Below are 21566 nucleotides of genomic sequence, written 5' to 3' on the forward strand. Positions count from 1 at the left end.
CGGAAGGAATTGACTTGATTGTTTGATTTGTCATTTATTTCGTATAGGAGGAGCGGATATTTGTGCGTGACTATTGGGAATGTGCCCAGTGAAATAATACTGATTTATTCGGCCGGCCGGTCGGCGTCTCTCTCATCCTTTGATGATCACAGGTGGACAGCTTTCACAGGTGAGGTGATAACTTTTGCTTTTATTTCTTGCTATGTGAGTTATATTGGATTGTAACAAGTTAATTCACACCAACATCAATTGATTTGGCAAGAGTCATAGCACTCTTTAAACTTAAAATGGGAATTTATAAAACTTCCCCTTTTCTGTTTTGTGTGTGTTCTTTTCTTTCATTTATTCTTTCTTTCTTTCGTTTGTTCTTTCTTTCTTTCTTTCTTTCTTTTTTGCTTCTCTCTCTGTCTCTTTCTTTGTTTCTTTCTTTTTTCTTTCCTTTCTTTCCGTCTTCTTTCTTCCTTCCTTTCTTCCTTCTTTTCTTCCTCCCTCCCTCTCTCCCTTCCTTCCTTCCTTCCTTCCTAACTTCCTAACTTCCTTCCTGCCTTCCTTCCTTCCTTCCTTCCTAACTTCCTAACTTCCTTCCTGCCTTCCGGTCTTTCTTAAAAAGGAGCGGGAAGTGATGATAATCTGAACAACTTGCTCACATATCCATTGATCATATAAACCCAATTAAATTTAATTATCCTGACTATAAATGGAGATGGGAAAACTAAAGAATACAGGCGAGTTGAGTGCATGAGTGGGGACAGTCATTAGCAATGGGTGTATTCATTACAAAGCACATGTGAAAATCTGAAGGCAACCAGTGTTTCATCATTTCTACTTTTCTTATAATGGGCTGTTCCAATTAAAAACTATGCCCCCATAAAGATTTTGGAATTCCAACCAAAATTAATCTTGATTTTTATCCATCAAAGTAGAAAAGAAGTGGACGGTTTCAAACAAAATTGTCAAATTTTAGGCCAAAATGTCAAAAATGCAGCCAAAATTTTTATTTTTTAACAATTTTCAACAGTAATTTAACATAATACTGGCAAAAATTTCCAGATGAATTGAGCAGAAGCTTGTAATTGAGATGGTAGCGAAATCTTCTACCTGGGTGTTTGGATTTTAAATGGAATAGCCCAACTGAGTTAGTCCTTAAGAATGGACATTTAATTTGTTGTAAAGGTGTTTCATAAGTGTTCAGATTGAAGTAGATAGATGGAGCAATAGGTGTTAAACATGTAGTAGTACAGACATGGTAACAACTAACATACAAGCCCTTGAAATGTGACTGTAATTATCGCAGTTTGTTGCCGCGACTGTAGACTATCCCAATTGAGGAAGTCCTTAAGGGATCTGGAATGAGCGTTTGAGCGTTTCGACAGTATTTTTTGTGGGACATTAGAGCACATCAGACATATCGAATTGCATTTTGAATACAGAATATTAATACGAAGAATGTCCTTCTGATATAAAATAATTTTCATTTTTTGAAATTCGCAATGTAATTAATACACATTTTTTGGCAAATGATTAAAAATTGATATTTTTGATATTTAACAGTACTTGAAGTAAACTTTATAAATCTGATGATTTATACTTAAAGTGTATGTAGGTGGGATGAAAACCCGACAATCAATTGAACATTTTGACCTTTCGTATTGAAGATATGGCTTTTTTTCCAAAAACACCAAAAAAAATTAGGTCTTTTTCAATTGATCGTCAGCTTTTCCTCCCAGCTACATACACTTTAAGAATATAGCATTAGATTTATAAAATTTACTTCAAGGACTGTTATATATCAAAAATGTGAAAAATATCAAATTTTAATAATTTGCCATAAAATTTGTATTATATCGTGAATTTAAAAAAATGAAAATTATTTGATATCAGAAAGACATTCTTCGTATTCAGAATACAATTCGATATGTCTGATGTGCTCTAATGTCCCACAATAAATACTGTCCAAATGTTCATACCCCATCCCTTAAGAATGGACATTTATTTTGTTGTAAAGGTGTTTCATAAGTGTTAAGCCTGGTGGATAGTCACAGCGTTTCTCTCGCAGCGGCAAATCGCCGCGATTTCTCGCCAACGTGTGCGACTTTTCGGCGAAAGTTTGCGACTTATCACGCTGTCAATTGCGAGAAAAAAATTATAGGTTGGCGTTGCCAGTCTATTATGGTGACATATGTTGCCTAAATAATAGCGTCTTGTCCGTTTTTATGCATTTTATAACAGTGTCATTTTCGTATGAAGTATAGTGCATGATAGGATACCAGTGATTTTTGAAGGACAATTTCAGATTTTGTTTCTTTCTCTCTCTCTCGCTCTCTCTCCAGTCTCGTGAGCTTTGAATATTTCCCGTGAAATAGATTACATGCAAGAAAATAACACGACTTGAGTCTTGCACACTGTACTGGTCAACACTCCGGCTGAGTCAAACGGTCAGGCTAATAGTAATAGCGCTGTAGAATTATCATTAACATGATAATGATAAAATGGTAATTCTACAGCGCTAATGATAGACCCTATACGCTGGCGAAGTTACGCAATACTCGGATTAACTACCATAGCAATAGGTGAAAACAATTTTGAATATACCGCGCTGCACTGATACGTTCACGCGGTACCTCTGCATTGAACCATATCATGCTGATCACTTGCACCTGTAAGATTAGTATCAACAGACCAGTATTGTATTCAATCTATGATTGCAGACACACACAGGTGATGAGTACAACCTGCTTGTAGTGCAGCGCGATATGTTCAAAATAGTTTTCACCTATTGCTATGGTAGTTAATCCGATTTATTACGTAAATTCGCCAGCGTATACCACTGAGGATCATGAAAGTATAGCCTAGATCACCACACATCACCATGCACGTACATACAGACCTATTAAACTGTGCTCAAAACATAAAGATCTAGGCCTACACCTTCGATATTTAACGCAGAAGCAATGGATTACCAGGAATTCTTTTTTCTTTTGGGCATCACGATAATCACTCCGACGTAAAATATAGAAAAGATTTTGTTCCACATACGCTGTTCAATTTGTTCGTCGGTCAAGTTCGCCATGATGTCTTTGATTTCTTCATACTTACTTGGAGCAATATTATTTCCCGGTAAAGTGATCACGTGGTGAAATAACACGACCTGATTGGACAAGCACAGAAAATCGCCAGCTAAAATCGTTTCCAGTAGAAAAAATTTCTACTTGAACTTTTTCTATCGCAACTCCGTCGGCGGCAAAAATGGACTCGCTAGCGTTTTCCGCTGAACAAGTGCGACAAAAGTCGCTGTTCGTCGGCGGGGAAAAAAAAATCGCGGCGATTTGCCGCTGCGAGAAAAAACGCTGTGACTATCCACCAGGCTTTAAGATTGAAGTAGGTAGATGGAGCAATTGAAAAACTGTTTTACAGGTGTTAATAAACATGTAGTAGTACAGACATGGTAACAACCAACATACAACATAGACTCTATATTCAGAGTCTATGCATACAAGCCCTTGAAATGTGACTGTAATTATCGCAGTTTGTTGTCATGTATAGACTACATTGATGCAAGTGTCGCCAGCTATTTGTAAAAGCATTATGAATGACTGAATTACAAAATTGTTCTTTTTTTAGCATTTTTGAATGACTGAATTTCAAAATTGCCCTTTTTTAGTATTTTTTAATTTGTTTATAGTAGAGAACAAAAAATTGTATTACCTTTTCTGACTGACCCAAAAATCTGAAAAAATAGGGTCACATTTTTTTTTAATGTTGAAATTTTTATTTGGTATAAAATTCCCAAAATGTTTTGCCTGGTCTGCACAATACTGATATTGTAAAGACACAAGTCTGACAAACCTTTATTGTGTAACATCTTTAGGCCTAAATTTATGATGGAATAACTTTTGAATGCCAAATTCGGTTTAGTGATTACTATACGATAAATTTCTGTAAAGCAGAGAAATCTAACAAAAGTGGAGGACTGTCCTTAACAAGTTTACCATAAATTTCCGTAAAGCAGAGAAATCCTAACAAAAGTAGAAATTACCTTTTTTAATTACTCATGCCAGCTAGTCTGAGCCTACCTCAAAGAAATGTCACAAAGCATGTATGATATACTCTCTAGAAACAATGAAATAAATTTTTGCTTCAGATTTTTAAAAGTAAAATGGGCTGAAAATGTTGAGTACTTCTGATTACACCTACATGTATGCTATTGCCTATTGATGGCATGAGACAAACTTTTGAGTGTGTGTGAGTAGCAGTCCCTTGGTAGCAGTCCCGGCCCCCAACACAAAAGTTGACAACCATGAGAATTACCAAATCTTTCAAAAGCCCCCTTTGCAATGATTTTTCATCAAATGTACCCCCCTTTTTCATGCAAAATTGAGGACAAAATTTGGCCAAAAACAACCTCTTTTTGTGGTTTTCAATGACTAGAATTTCAAACACCCCTTATCAATGACACTATTGACACTCAAAATTTCTAGATTTTCCCAAGTGCCACTTTTATCCAAATTTCGCGGACCGTGCAAATTAAATACCCCTATTTTGCTGATTTCACTGTCAAATTTCACGGACATTGCAAATTAAATACCCCCTATTTTGCCAATTTCGAGGTCCTTGCTACTGGTAAAAAAATAACCCCTTTTCCGCACAATTTGGTAACTCTCATGGTTGTCAAATTTTGTGTTGAGTTGGGGGGCCGGGGTAGCAGTACTTTCGGGGTGGGGGCTTGCTTCAGCCTCCAGCGAGTTTGCATCAGCAACTTTTAGGCTCTGTTGCTTTAGTATACTATCCATAGAGGTTGCGCTCTCGGCCCAGCCCTTCAGACTGGGTTCGCACTATACAGTAAGCAAAAGAATTAAGGTACCAGTTGTGTTCACCCCTGTATATCCTAAATAAAGAAAAATGTATAAAACAAGCAGCCGATGCCTGTACTCGTTAGCTCTGATTTAAGACCTTATTTGTTGAAATTGGTTAAGAATTAAAGAAACAGTGATCTAAAACAGTGATCAATGAAAACACGACGCTAGTTTTAACGTGCTAATCAATGGAAGCACGGTGTTAGTTCTCTTGTTCGACAACGCCTTGTGTCCAAATCAATATGGCTTGCAATGGAGCAAACTGTAACTTTTAAATTGGCATCTTCCTTGGGTGTTTGGATGTTGTGTCTTTATTTCTTGATCAATTTCAACGAATGAGGTCTTAAACTCGAGCTAAAAGATGCAGCTATTGACTGCTTGTTCCAATTATGACATACCTGCATTGTTTAGGATATACAGGGGGTGACATAACTGGTACCTTAATTTTTTGGCTTGCTCTATGTGCTCGCTAAGTTTGTGAATGCCACAGACTGCGATTTAGAGTGCGAGTTGCCAGGATTCTAGATTTGGTTCAGCTACAATCATGTGTATGAATAACCTGAAACCTGTTCTCATTTACTCAGATAATCACAACTCCACATTAAAAGAAATTAAAACTCTTTGACTAGTATAAAAGCTCTTTTAATTCAAGAGCCTTGGTTCTAAAAGTTCTTTTTAATTCACCAAAACCAGTATAATTAATTTTGCCAGAGGCACTCCCACTCAAATTTGAATGTATTTCTGCTTTGTATTTTGGTGTATAATTCATTGCATCTTACCGTTCTAAGAAACTAGTGATCTGGGGTCAATGTCCGTCTTACTCACGTTTTTGCCCCACCTGGCAATGTTTCCACAGCATTAACATACCTATCTTTCAATACTATCTTTTGCCTCTTTTCATGCCGTGACCTTTCAAGAAATGTCACCCTTTAGAACACCTATTTATATTGGAACACATACAGAACTTTTTGTGTTTCAAATTTACTTTTACATTCACTTGTTCAAATAACGAACTGTCCACATTATGCAAGGTGGTTATGTGAAGTGAACTCAAATAATTGTATTTTGTTGGTGTATGTGTATGTTTGATCTAAATGTGGTTAAGGGTTGATAGTCTGTGGGGTTATTAGCCTGAAAACCTGATAACTTATACCCTTTCCACAAAAAAAAGCGTAGTGATTTATAGTGCGCTACGCACAGGCACAACGCCTAGACGTTGATCCACAAGCCTCAGCACACCTTACAGGTTGTCGCTGACCACTACGGCCCCCACATCATTCCATAAACCATTTAACAACAATTCAGGGACTTCACACCCTAGACATTCTACAAATAACCTTCGCAACCAGGATCAGCTCCCCAAGTTTCAGGTTACAACGAGACAATTAGCAGTAAGTTCCTTGTCCAGGGAATTTTAAGCTATTTCAATTTTTCCACGAGAGCGTAGTAGCACTGCCAAGGTTCGAACCCACAATCTCTCGCACCATAGTCAAACACCTTATCAATTGAGCTAACTTGACTGCTATCAATACCCCAACCTATAAACCCTAAACTTCACCCTAACATTAGTCGTGTTCACATTTTGAGTTACACCCGGCGTAAATTTACGCTAACATTGATAAACTTCCACAAATATTTTCCCTACTCCTACCGCGTGTCCACACCTAGCCTACTCCTAGCACTACGCCGACTAGTTCCACCAAGTATTCACTTCTGGTCAGCGTAAACATTGGCTGCCACTTCTGGTGTTTCTGTGACCTTTATCAACCACGCGATATGTTATTCCTTAGTTCCGACTAACAAAAAGTCAAACTTACTCCGGGTGCCAGGCGTAATCTGCGTTTACATTGCAACTTACGCCTGGCAGAAGTTACACCCAGCTCGCTACTCCTGACTTTTGTCAGGAGTAAATCGTCGGACATACGCCTGGCGGAACTTACGCTGACCATCGTTCACATTGCACCTACTCCTGGCAGCACCTACCGCTACTCCTAGCAACTTGCGCCGACCAAGTTCCGCCGGGCGTACGTCCGACAATGTGAACACGACTATAACCTTAGCACTAATCCCAACCATAAACCTAACCCTGACTCTAATCCTCACTCTGACACTAACCTTAACCCTATCCTTAACACTAACTCTAACCTTAATGATAACCCTAACCTTATCATGCATATCCCCAACCCTAATCCTACCATAAAATGCCCTAAACCCTAACTTATACCCTTTTCTGACTGGTGACCCTTATTGTTTGAAATGTACATTGTACAAAATTATACTGTCCCTTCTTTTGACTTTCTCTATCAGGTACATCTACTCCAAAGTTCATTTCTCTATTTTGTCACGCACATATTGAACAAGGATTTTTGCAAAGTATTAGGTGTAGTGCAATAAATGAAGCTTATTGATCTGCCTTGAAGTTCAAATTGATTTTCACTTGTGTTTTACACAGCTTCTGAATTGGCGCAGCAACGTTATGATTATCAACAATGGTACTTAACTCTCTGACACTGGTGTCGACTGCAGACGACAAGTTTAAAAAAAATTCAAAAATTCCAGAATTGTAAATTGTCATGACCATATTTGGAATCAGCATGAAAAATGCATTAAAATGAGTACAAACAAGCCTAGTATTGGTTCAGTAGTTCTCAAAATAGTTCTTGATATAAATAAGAAAATATCTCAAAACTTGGACTTTTTATTAATATGATATGGCTAGCACGAAGAGCATTAACATGCTTAAAACTGTGTCAACTTAACCAGGGGGGATGATGCAAGCTGATGCAGCAATCATTAATAAATTGTCATAATTATGCGTTGCTTTCAGGGCCCCCTACCCAATCATCCCTTGAGGACAGCTCTTCAAGGTTCTGATGCTCCAGTTTTTGAACACCCATGGCTCTCCAGGGTTAGAATTTCAACATGAATCTGCAAATCGATTCTCATAAAGATTCTCATACAAAAATTTGTGTGAGTTAAAGTTGATTTGTGTCAATTTTTGAAGTCTATACAATAGACAATTAAAATCATCATTCCCACAAAATTCTTTGAAAGAATTCAAGTTAGCAGCTTTGGAGACGTAATCAAATAGTGATCGATTGGACCTGTCTACACTAAAATCTGCACTGAATTTGATAGTGAATAAGTCAAAATTAGATTTCAACTTTATAGTGCAAAAAAGGTGTTATGCAAGTCTTTGAGTGGGCTTATTCTCCTGGGCTTGTTCTTGATACAATTTTGGCTCATAGTGTTGCAAGTTGTGCAACCTCATATTTACCTCTGGTATAGAGCCTCTGCCACTACCCATAAGGCCAAGGAAAGTCGATTTTGAGTTTCCCGTCACCCGCCCTCACTTCAATTTCTGACCCTCACTTGAATTCATTATTGTGATTTTCCAAAAAATACCGATAAAAACTGGTTATATTTGCAAAAAAATTATGTATATCCCTTTATTTTAGTGAAAAAATCAAAATTAAAATTGCAGACTCTTTTTAATATACTTTTGAATCTCATTTGGGCTAAACATCCATCTTCAAGTGAGTGAGCGGCAAATAACAACACATTTTACATGCATGTTGGTCATATAATGAAAGGCAGAAAAATAATGAATCATGAATAATGAAAAAGTTGCCTCACTTGTTTTCAGAAATTATGTGACGGGAAACTCAAAATTGACTGTTAAGGGCCTAAAGGCGCACCATTAGATTTCAGGGGGGCATGGGAGTTTTTTGAAAAAAAAAAACTTTGCCCACTAGTGAGAAAAAAAAAAAAACTTTGCCCACTAGTGAGGAAAAAAAAAAAATTTTGCCTCACTGATGAGTAAAAAAAAAAATTTCCCACCCAACTTTGTATACAAATTTACATTAAAATTGAAAAAAAATAAAAAAAATTTGGTGCTCTTGGAGGCGAAAAAAAAAAAATTCTGCCTGACCCAAACTCCCATGCCCCCTGAGAATCTAATGGTGCGTCCCTAATACACAAGCAAAAATTACAAGGTGTACTACTACCATATCCACAATCTGAGGCACTGGGCCTCAACCTTCAGCCTCGATGTCAGTGCTATGCGCCTCTTCTCATCTCGGCGATGTGTGCCTTGGTATCAGTGCTCCAATTGGACATCACAATCCCTAGGCCTTCAGCCTCAAGGTCGGCGCTACGTGCCTCTTCTTATCTCAGGACTGTGCGCCTTGAAATCAGCGCTACGTGCCTCTGCTTGCGCTAGCGCATTAAGCTTGCTATCCTGTTGGACATGACAATCCGAGGGAACTGATCAAGTTCTACCTCATATGTAACTAGGGTTGGCAAACCCACAATTTGGTAGCCCAATTGGGTGGCTTTTGAAAATTTTCCCTGCGGCCTATGACAATATCCTGTCCCATATATGGTTAAGAAAACAATTGGGCGACTTTTCAACATCGTAGTTTCCTGTCCCATACAATGGTTATATTAGAGAAAAATTGGACCACTTTTTGATTTTTTGGCCCACGATTCAATGGTTTCAATATATTAGAGAAAAATTGGACCACTTTTTGATTATTTGGCCCACGATTCAGGTTGAATTTTGTTGGCAACTCATACACTGCATGTAATGGTTTGGCCAATATTTGCACTGCACTGAATCCAGGTAAGTAGCTGTAAGTGCAAGTGGGTAGTGGTTTTCTTGGAGACATGGGAGAATAAGCAATTCCCTACAGCAAATTCCTACAATTCTTTCCAACATCACACTAAAGGGATTCTCTCAAGTTTTTGACATTTCTGGGATATTTTTTGCAGCGATTACAGTAGAGTAGCTGTGTCAGGTATCATAAATGCCCATTGGAAAACAATGCTTAGAAACAGTTTCTCCTAGATTTTAAATGAAGATTGATACCTCCTTCCACCTCCCTTCTGGAAAGGGTTTGGGTGGGGAGGGGTCTCAGTGTCAAGGTGGATACTGAGATGTACAGCTGAGACCCCCCTCCCCTCTTGAAAGGATTGGGGTGGGAAGGGGTCTCAGTGTCAAGGTGGATATTGAGATGTACAGCTGAGACTCCCTCCCCTCTGGAAATGGTTGGGGTGGTGAGGGACCTCATTGTCAAGGTGGATACTGAGATGTACAGCTGAGACTCCTCCCCTCTGGAAAGGGTTGGTGTGAGGAGGGACCTCATTGTCAAGGTGGATACTGAGATGTACAGCTGAGACTCCCTCCCCTCTGGAAAGGGTTGGTGTGAGGAGGGACCTCATTGTCAAGGTGGATACTGAGTTGTACAGCTGAGACTCCCTCACCTCTGGAAATGGTTGGGGTGGTGAGGGACCTCATTGTCAAGGTGGATACTGAGATGTACAGCTGAGACCCCTGTGCTGGAGAGCTCTGGAGTCTTGGTGTAAAGATGTATATGGGATGTGTGGGTGAGGATGCTGAATGTGTCATCTTCAGTCAAATCTCGGTGCCAGAAGTGGGTAAAGTGCAATAGCCATGTGTAGATGAGTACAATATACTCTGTATAAATTCCCAAATGTTCACAGGGCAGCTATTGCACTTACCTAGTTCTGGCACTGAGCAGTTGAAATGTTCTGCAGGTGACACACACTCACTAGCACATTGAAAGCTCAGCCCTCTGATATATACTTGAGGGTTTATGGTTAGGTCTGGGGGGTTAGGTTACTGGGTTAGCGTTAGTGTTAGGGTGTGGAGGGTATATAGGGATCTCCGGCAGCATGGCACACATTTGAACCATATTCCCCTGTATTTTAGTGTCATAGACCCTGTTCACATTAGAAAATTTCTTCATTCGACGAAGATAAGTTAATCTTGATTTTGATTTAAACTTTTGATCCAAACACAAGGAAATAATTCCTACCTCGGAATTTTCAGATGGTACTCCATCTTTCATCAGCGAGTGAGTGACTGTATCAGGTCATGATTTTCTTGACCTTTGACCTGATAACAGACTCGTAGACTCCTGGAAGCTTGAACCGGCCCCCGTCTTTGATTTATACCAACACAGATGAACTTTCATGAACATAAGTTAATCTTTAATTTGTAAATTAAATCTAATACTGGAACTAATTTGCAACTCACTTTGCTACGTTGCGTCCGAAAACATCTGACTTCGTCAGGCATCTGATTGAAGATGTTGTGATGACGTCAGATGTTGTGACGTCAGACGGCGAGGAATGTCTCGTAACGCCGGGTCCCATGCACGTGACAACTGGAAGCGGAGTCCCCCTTTTCTGTTAATGGCGGGATCCTCCACTCTCTCCCATATGGATTCTCTGACTCCTCGCTCAAACCACTTCTCCTCCTTATCTAGAATAACCGCTTCCTTAGGGTTGAAGAAATGTTCAGTTTTCTTGTTGCAGTGGTTGTAAACCGCGGAGCTTTGGGCTTCGCTGGAGCTAGGGCGCCTGTGTTGGTTCAAACGCTTGTAGAGATTGTTTTGTCTCGCCTACATAGGAGTCACCACAGTCCGGGGGGTAATGCCATAAACTAGATTGCACTGTTTATCTCTGGGGGTTAACCCCCAGAGATAAACAGTGCAATCTAGTTTATGATGCCTGATGAAGTCCGATGTTTTCGGACGCAACGTAGCAAAGTGAGTTGCAAATTATATTAGATTTAATTTACAAATTAATGTTTTGAACTACTGGATGAATAATCTACACCAAGATATAAGTTAATCTTAATTAACTAATTAAGCATGCGTACACATTACGCTGAACGAAGATCGAAGGAAGACATTGCACTGTACACATTTCATGCAAATTAACGAAGCTCGAACGAAGCTATTAACGCCCGGCTATTATTAAAGCTGGCGAAGGTCACTTGTCACATGATCACTTTCCTTCGTCGAACGAAGTAAGTGTACACATTACAAAATTAGCTTCGTCAAACGAAGTATTCCTTCGCCGAAACAACCTTTTTAGCTTCGTAAAACGAAACAATTTTAATAATCTTCGTCGAAAGAAGAAAAGTGCGTACACATTAGGAAAAAACGATTTTTAATCTTCGTTCGAGGTTCGTCGAAAGAAGAAAATTGTGAACAGGGTCATAGTCTGGGAAACTGATATGAAACTGCATTCATAGCATTTGCAGGCAGTGAGGCCCACTTTGAGTGTGTAAGGTAGTGAAGTTTTGTAACATTTTTTAGCTCAATTCCGTATATTGGAATTGCAGTCTTGCATTGAAGCACTTGGTATGGATTTGCTAGGGTTGTCTATGGCTTTAGTACTCGATCTCACAGCTCTGGGGATCAGTATGGATCATAAGAAACTGTCATGCAGGTGTAGAAAACTATAACATTTTATACATTCAGCACTCTGACAACATGAAAATACGTAGGGGAAGAAAATTTAATCAAGTTTGCTTCGTAACTTGATCACTCAATTGATATTGTTTATTTATTCTTTCTCTCTTTGCACATCCTTGTTCAGTCCCAATACTATGCATCCATTTTTCCATCTATCACTCTCTACAACCTTGCGCTTGTAACCAGATTACTCTCATCCCAATGGCATATTTCAATAACCTCCATCTAGCAATCATGGATCAAACTTTGACCTCAAGTTGTGGGATATGAGTTCTCATACCCAAAACATTCAAAGGTCATAATGTGTGTATATAAGCATAATGGGATTAAAGAACTGTTTACCGATGGATGAGCTTGTATGAAATCCTCTGTGATGCAAAACCGGCAAATTAGAGCTCTAGGTTCTGGTTGCAAGTATTGATCTTACCAGGGTAGCCCTGTAAATCCCTAGATTTTTCAAGTGTAATCAATTTTACCTGCAGGTTATGTAGTCAGATAAGTAACTTTATGGTTTGAAGTACTGAACATGCATATAGATAACTGTTAGCGAGGCCAAGGTCTTAAAAAAATTCCAGTGCAACGACGATTTGACAAATTTAACAGAATGTTATCTGTTTTGCCAGATATTTATAGAGCTTGATTCTCGTTGATCGGCATTTTTATAGATGTTATATTCCTTTAGTTTGACAAAACTAGAATACAAATTAAAATCCATTTTCAATCAATTTTTAAGGGAAGGACACCAAAAACCTGTTTTTTTGTGTGTTTATCAACCACTCATCTGCAATAGCCAACAATAATAGCTTTTAAAAAGTCTTGAAATTGTGGAATATGTCGTTTTTATGCAAAGACCAAGGCTTGAAACACCATCCATTACTGTCTGGGATCCAGTTAGTGCGCCATCAGTTGGTGAAATTGTGTTAGTTAAAAAGCTCTGATTAAAAAGTTAATTCTGGCAAAAGGGTGACCAACACTTGTTCCAGGTATTAATGAATAATTAAAACAAGGTCATAGGTTAAGCTCAGCACTCGAGCATCACTTGGGGGAAGTCGCGAAATCCTCTCAATTTCTTGGTGATAAATTTTGGGGCACTGAAACTTAGGGATTGGAATTCTCAACGGCAGATGTCCCCAAGTTTTTGCTCGAGAACCATGTTCCTTAAAAGCAAAAAAAGATCTGCCTAGTGTGATGGGGTGTGATGAGATAGCTAGATGACAAGGTTGGAAAAGTTCAGCATAAAATTGCAAATTGCTTCTTTTCTTTAAAAAAAAAATGAAAAAAGTAAGAAAAAACCTGTATGTAAATTTGCACCAATTTTAATTCACCTGTATTTAGGAAAGCTGCACTGCTTTGTAACATTCATAATTGCGTACTTTTAGGTTTGTCCATCACATATTAGCCTATCAAAATAATCAAGTCATCATTATAAATGATAAAGTAATATCTAACTCAGTGGTAATTTATATGACAGAAATTGTGAAATTAAGCAGCCTGTAAACTGTAGATATTGTGTTCAGTTGATGTGGGCAGGTGTGCAATATCTTCCTGTCATAGAAGCCATTGAAAGCTGAGGACTGGACTAAAAGACTAAGGTCTGCCATTCCCATCATGCATCTGGGACGTCTTGTAATATATTTTTTTTTTGCTTATATATTTTTGCATGGGGTGACATTATTTTTTGTGTGTGATAATTTGAAATTATTTATTATTAGGTCGTCCAAAGGGAAAAACCTTATGGCATCACAAGTTGTGTGTCCGTCTGTTAGTCGGGGTGTCCGTCAGTGTGTCCGTCAACAATTATGTAAGGCTTTTTTTTTTCTCTCATGAACAATTCAAATCCTATTGCAAACAAACTTGTGTCATAGTTGCACTATTGGTGGTGTTCAAGGTCATATACTGAGGTCAAAGGTCATTTGAGGTCAACTTTTATTAAAATAGGCTGAAAATACAAAATCTGGTCTCACATGTAAAGTTTACATTCAATTGCAACCAAACTTGAGCCATATTTGCATCGTGGAAGCTTGTATGTAGTAGTGGTGTTCAAGGTCACATACTGAAGTCAAAGATTATTTGAGGTCAACTTGTAAATAGGCTGAAAATTCAAAATCTGGTCGCACATGAACAGTTCACATCCAGTTGCAACCAAACTTGAGCCAAAGCTGTATCATAGGAGCTTCCATGTAATGGTAGTGTTCAAGGTCACATACTGAGGTCAAAGGCTATTTGAGGTCAACTTGTCGAATTGGCTGAAAATGAACAAAATTGTTTCATATAAATGCAAAAATCATGTTTTGCATAAATATTATATTTACATTGTGTAGTGTTCACTACCCATATCTTAGGACGACCTATCTGGGACCGCCGTGCCTGTTTTTAAAAGGAATACTTTCCCAACTTGGCGTGATGCTTTTTTACACCGCAGCATCTCGAAATAAAGAAATTTATTTGTACTGCAATGATAAAAAAAGCGCAGTGATTTATGATCAGAATTAGCTTACTGGTTCGAACCAGCAACCTCTCGCACCATAGTCGAATGCCATGATATATTGCAGCCCGTTGTGGAGTCTGCATCAGGCTTTAAATTCATTCTACCATCCTTGATTTTCCAGCAGCCAATCACTGTGTTCTGTGAGAGTCTTGTAAAAATGGTTTTAGTTAACATTTTAGATTGGCACCTGTTTCTGAGGATTTGGACCGACATTGCGGGTATGACAATATTTGCAATGCATGCTGGGATAGATGCAGTATCTACACATGGTTGTACCTAGACAGGCTATAGGGATTTGTGATAATGCCAATCTATCCCATGGCCTTAGGGTTAGATGACATTCTAATGCACTCAAACCTGTCAGTCTAAATGAAGGGACAGATTTCTACATGATCAGGATGCGATATGAAGAAGTATGGTAAAAAAGCATCTTATTTCTTAAGGCATATGTGAAGGGAGGAGGTATGAACCATATGTACATCTTCTGCTTTAATACATGCAACCTGTTGAACTGACATTCCCCTTATGGCTGATGTTTGTATGTTGCTCACATCACAACTACATTTAAGCCCGATCCTGACTCCACATCGCAGCGCGATGCGATGCTATAAAAACTGTAATATGAGCCAGGTTTTTATGAGCTCGGCGGTGAAAATTCTCACAGCCTGGTGGAAATTTCGGTCCGCGATGGAGTTGGTAAATGTTAAACTTTTTTGCATCGTGCTGCGATATCGCAGTCGTGCACACTTGTGATTGGCTGCTGGAAAATAAAGGTCGGTAGAGTGACCTTAAAAGGAGATGCAGAGTTGCACCTCACATGCTTTTCAAACATAGCAACATCGTGCGATGCTGCGATGTTTGAAAATCATCGCATCGCGCTGCGAAGTGGAGTCAGGATCGGGCTTTACAATGCTATTTTATAAAGTCAGGTTTTGAGGAAATGTGAACTGAAGACAAATTTCTGGTCCACATATCGATCTCAAAGTTATGAAATTCTGCTCATATTGCAGTGCTATATTATACTTCTGTTGAAAAGATATAGGACGTTTCACAGCTGCATACCAACAGAGAGATTGTGTTGTTCAATTTGCATGTCCAGTGGGCAGGGGGTCTAAAAAATTCTCTTTAGGTGTGACTGTGAGATATCTATTTTAAATCTGTGATTTTTAAACTGCTTTTTCATATATCCTTATGTCAAGATCCTTATGTCAGGAAATATTTTAGGGAGGGTTAAGGGCTGGGGTATGAGCGTTTGGACAGTATTTATTTTGGGACATTAGAGCACATCAGACATATCGAATTGCATTCTGAATACGAAGAATGTCATTCTGATATCAAATAATTTTGATTTTTGAAATTGCAATTTAATACACATTTTATGGCAAATCATTAAAAATTGATATTTTTGATATTTAACAGTACTTGAAGTAAACTTTATAAATCTGATGATTTATACTTAAAGTGTATGTAGGTGGGATAAAAGCAGACAATCAATTGAAAATTTTGACCTTTCGTATTGAAGATATGGATTTTTTTTCCCAAAAAAAAAAAAAAAATTAGGTCTTTTTGGGGAAAAAATCCATATCTTCAATATGAAAGGTCAAAATTTTCAATTGACCATCGGCTTTTCCTCCTGCTACATACACTTTAAGAATATATCATTAGATTTATATAATTTACTTTGAGGACTGTTAATATATATCAAAAATTTGAAAAATATCAAATTTTTATAATTTGTCATAAAATTTGTAATATATTGTGATTTTTAAAAAATGAAAATTATTTTATATCAGAAAGACATGCTTCGTATTCAGAATGCAATTCGATATGTCTGAGGTGCTCTCATGTCCCACAAAAAATACTGTCGAAACGCAATAAACGCTCATTTTGGATCCCTTAATGTTTGAAAAATTTGACCTTTTTTGGCATATTTTTTTTACAAATTTGACATCCTTTCGAGGGGTGCTGCATAAAATTTGGTGTTATTTTATTTGTGGATTTGCCGATTGTGGGTGATATTGGGCCAATTGTCAGTGATTTTGGTGGAATTTTAGGGATTTGGAAGTATTTTGGGGTGAATTTGAGAGGATTTTTTGACCATGATGGATGTGGGGGACATCCGCTCCATGCCCACTGGCGGCAGGACTGTCAAAGCATGGTCAAAGCTTGCCCAAGCTAACAGAGCCTTTGCTCATCTTCCTGATGAAAAGTTTTGATTTAAAGTTCAGGGTGCATGTAGGTGGATGAGGTGTTACTGGATAAACCACAATGACCTCATTCCCAACACCACAGTTGATTAACCTCTATCCAATAATTAAAGCTCAAAAGTTGACCTGAAGTTTTGGGTATGAGTTTGTATTCTCAATTCATGTAGAGGTCATTTTATGACTGTATAAGCATATTATGATAAAAGAACTGTGACTTTGGAGATGGACATGTTTGAGATCCTCTATGTTGGCTGTGCTTGCAACTCAGGTGGGTGAGGTGTTACCTGAGTGGACATTGTCAAATTTAGCCCGAGAGAATACTACACACTAGGGCATTGTAATGGCCTATTTTCTTGACCATAGAAAAGAGATTGACCCATTTTTGGGGCCATTTGTAAAGATGCATTATTTTCATTTCAACTAGTCCAACTGGCAAAAGCTGTTTTGCTTTTTGCTTATGTGAAATGTAGGATATAGCCTCCTCAGTGATGTAATTTTACACGATAACCAAATTTGACCTAATTAGTGCCAGGGGTAGCACTAGGTTGCTTTTTGGGGTCCCAGACCCACCAAAATAGAGTTCGGACCCCCTGTTTTTAAATTTTCTGCAAGTTCAGGGGTCCCAGCAGACCCCCATTTTTTCAACCTAGCGCTATTGCAGACATACTATTTATGCTGAATTTGTGCAACTCGGACTCACCAAACTCTACTCCGGACCCCCTACTTTTTTAATTTCTGCAAATTCAGACACAGGAGTGTTTAGTTCTAGCGCTACCCCTGATTAGTGCCCCATGTGCTAAAGTCGGTCACTTTCAGGGGGGCGCTTGTTAAAACCATGAAATGATATTATAAATTGGGAATTTACACACATAAACGTTAGACCTTGTACTTTGACAGAATTTTGATGTACAGCTGTATCAAAAACAGGGTTGTTAGACTTAATTAAGTCCAGTTCAGACTTCACATGGCGATGCTTTTAAAACTGAAATCTGAGTCAGGTTTTTACATTCCTCGGTGTTGAAAATTCTCATCGCGCAGTGGCAATTTCATCGGCGATGGATGAGAGTTGAACTTTGTTCAACTTTCTTTGCATCGCGCTGTGATATCGCGGCCGTTCACGCATGTGATTGGCTGCTGGAAAATCAAGGTCATCAGAATGACCTTAAAAGGACTAGACAATATCATCCTCTGAAGTTCTGGTCCACAAGAGTATCATCAAATGTGTACAAAAATACAGCTTCTTTCCAAGTACCATATCACTGTATCAGAGTGGAATAGCCTCCCATCTTCTGTTCTAGAGTCTTGTAGCATTCAATACTTTAAAACTGCACTATGTAATAATGTAATGTAACTTAAGGGGTGGGGTATGAACGTTTGGACAGTATTTATTGTGGGACATTAGAGCACATCAGACATATCGAATTGCATTCTGGATACGAAGAATGTCCTGATGATATCAAATAATTTTGATTTTTTGAAATTCGCAATGTAATACACATTTTATGGCAAATGATTACAAATTTATATTTTTGATATTTAACAGTACTCGAAGTAAACTTAATAAATCTGATGATTTATACTTAAAGTGTATGTAGGTGGGATGGAAAGCCGACGATCAATTGAAAATTTTGACCTTTCGTATTGAATATATGTATTTTTTTTTTTCCAAAAACACCAAAAAGAATTGGGTCTTTTTGTGAAAAATATCAAATTTTAATAATTTGTCATATAATTTGTAGGCTAAACTTTACTATACCCTACCACATTTGACCGTCGCCGAAGCTACCCTAGTTTTAGCCCTGCTACACCGACGGCGCGAAACTCGATGATAGGATTACATTGAATGATGTATGGATTAACTCAGTGCAATATATAAATCACTTAATTTAGCAAATTAAATAAACGAACGAGAGAGATTCAAAACAACATATAATGAAGAAGAGGAACAGTAGTAAATTTTAAATTTAATTAATATTCATAATTATTGCTTTGCTTCCCATAATCAGCCAGGAATCATAAATCTGCATAATGATCGGTTTCCATTCATTAATTATCTTATTTAAAGGAATTATTAATTAACTTAAGAATATTAAATAAAAACATTAACTTTTAACAATACTCAGTCATTAATTACCATATAATATGTAAATTATGATGCACACGAGGAAGGTTACCGTTGTTGCAGGGCTACAGCGACATCGCCGTTTGATAATTAATGAATTAATTAACAAACAAACAAACAAACTTTATATATATTCACCCATTAATGCGATGCCTATGAGGAAGGTTATCGTTGTTGCAGGCTACAGCGACATCGCCGCTTGATAATTAATGAATTAATTGACAAACAAACAAACAAAACTTTATAAATATTCACCCATTAATGCGATGCCTATGAGGAAGGTTATCGTTGTTGCAGGCTACAGCGACATCGCCGTGAATGACAATTTCTCAACAACCCTACTATCGATTTCCATGATTTTTGTACCAAATTTCTTCTTTTAAACGACCTTGCTAAGTATAGGCCTAAATGATAAAATTATCATGATTATACGTCGTTCATAAAACGCCTACCACTCACAAGCTTTACTTTACATTGACCGCGTTCTTACGTTCAATACAAATCTGAATAAAGATGGAAGATAACAGTTCTGTTTCATTCACAATGTTTTGTTGAACTTGTAAAAAAAATATCTTATGATGCTTATTTTTTCACCTAACTAGTCGGGACTGTATGACCATTTTCTTCTTAATTAACTTTTCAGTGGTCTGTTTTTATTTATAACAACTAACAACTACAACGTATGAAATCACATAAACCAGTGTATACGCTGCTCATAAAAGGCCCCAACCAGTGATAACCAGGTGCAAAAGTTCTGTTTCTTTTTAATTAACTTTTCAGTGGTCACGGTCCTGTTTTTATTTATAATATCTGGAAATTATGAAATCACATAAACCAGTGTATACGCTGCTTCATAAAATGCCCCAACCAGTGACAACCAGGTGCAAACTAAGTTATGTGCATTATGTGCTTACCAATGACAACTTAACTTAATAGTTCCTCTTGTCAACAAACAAGCAACTCCCCATTTCACATGTGCATCATATGTACATGATCGCCCAAGCATAATCATCTACAATCCAACGATCACTTGTATCAATATGCAAATTATATGATTCAATACGTGCATATAATAATAGGGATTAGTTTTTTAACGGCTTTTAAGTCAGGCCTGGGCGGGCGAAGCGTAAATAAACATGTGTTGCTTAATCCTAAAACCAAGCTGGTCATTTATTTTTATTCTTTAAATAATAAAAAAATAAAAAAATCATTCGCGGCGTCAATGTAGCACGGCAACAGCGGTACCTTCACCCAATGGCAAGGTATAGGTTAGCGGCGTCGCTGTAGCACAGCAACAGCGATACCTTCCTCCCCTTCATTACATTTATTTGATCAAGTCATTACAAAATGCGCATAAAGTCTAGCTTTGCGCCGTCGCTGTAGCACAGCAACAACGATAGCTTTGCGCCGTCGGTGTAGCCCAGTAAAAAGGTATAGCTTCGCGCCGTCGCTGTAGCAAGGCAACAACGATGGCGTCGCGCTGTCGGTGTAGCCCAGTAAAAAGGTATAGCTTCGCGCCGTCGCTGTAGCACGGCAACAGCGATACCTTCGCGCCGTCGGTGTAGCCCAGTAAAAGGTATAGCCGGCGCCGTCGCTGTAGCACGGCAACAGCGATACCTTCGCGCCGTCGGTGTAGCCCAGTAAAAGGTATAGAAGCGCCCGTCGCCGTAGCACGGCAACAGCGATAGCTTCGCGCCGTCGGTGTAGCCCCGTAAAAAGGTATAGCTTCGCGCCGTCGCTGTAGCACGGCAACAGCGATACCTTCCTCCCCTACATTAATTTGGTGACATGACCAAATAAGGTATAACTCAGTGCCGTCGGTGTTACCATACGGAAATAGGTATACTTTCGCGCCCGGTTTGGCCCCTCAAAATGTCTAGCTTCAAGCGCCGTCGCTGTAGCATGGCAACAACGACACCTTCTCGCTGTCGGTGTAGCCCAGTAAAAGATATAGCTTCGCCATTGTCGCTGTAGCACGGCAACAGCGATACCTTCCCGCCGTCGGTGTAGCCCAGTAAAAAGGTATAGCTTCGTGCCGTCGCTGTAGCACGGCAACAGCGATACCTACCTCCCCTACATTCATTTGGTGACATGACCAAATAAGGTATATCTCAGTGCCGTCGGTGTTAGCATACGGAAATAGGTATACCTTCGCGCCGTCGATTTAGCCCCTCGAAAAGTCTAGCTTTGCGCCGTCGCTGTAGCACGGCAACAACGACACCTTCAAGCGCCGTCGGTGTAGCCCATTGAAAAGGTATAGTTGCGCCGTCGCTGTAGCACGGCAACAGCGATACCTTCGCGCCGTCGGTGTAGTCCTGTAAAAAGGTCTAGCTTTGCGCCGTCGCTGTAGCACGGCAACAACGATACCTTCCTCCACCACACTCATTTGCTAACTTTAACAATTAGGCCTACTTAAGATGCACCTTTGCACCGTCGGTGTAGCCTTACGGAAATAGGTCTACCTTACCGCCGGTGTAGGCCCCTCATAAATGGTCTAGCTTCACGCCGTCGGTGTAGCACGGCAACAGCGATACTTTTATGGCGTCGCTGTTGCACAGCAACAACGATACCTTCATTCACCATCACATCATTATTCAATATATGATA

General features: G+C 38.8%; 1 protein-coding gene across 3 annotated transcripts in view; it reads left to right on the top strand.

Moving 5' to 3' along the window:
- Positions 1-21566, top strand: part of LOC140162797 (growth factor receptor-bound protein 14-like) — a 206588-nt gene that overhangs the window by 68819 nt on the left and 116203 nt on the right. For all 3 annotated transcript variants that reach the window (XM_072186099.1, XM_072186100.1, XM_072186098.1), the window contains one exon: positions 48-169. The gene's annotated coding sequence lies outside the window, so the exon portion shown is untranslated. The remainder of the gene's footprint in view (positions 1-47; positions 170-21566) is intronic.

This window comes from Amphiura filiformis, chromosome 10 (assembly GCF_039555335.1).
Source record: "Amphiura filiformis chromosome 10, Afil_fr2py, whole genome shotgun sequence".
In the NCBI taxonomy this organism is placed as follows: Eukaryota; Metazoa; Echinodermata; class Ophiuroidea; order Amphilepidida; family Amphiuridae; genus Amphiura; species Amphiura filiformis.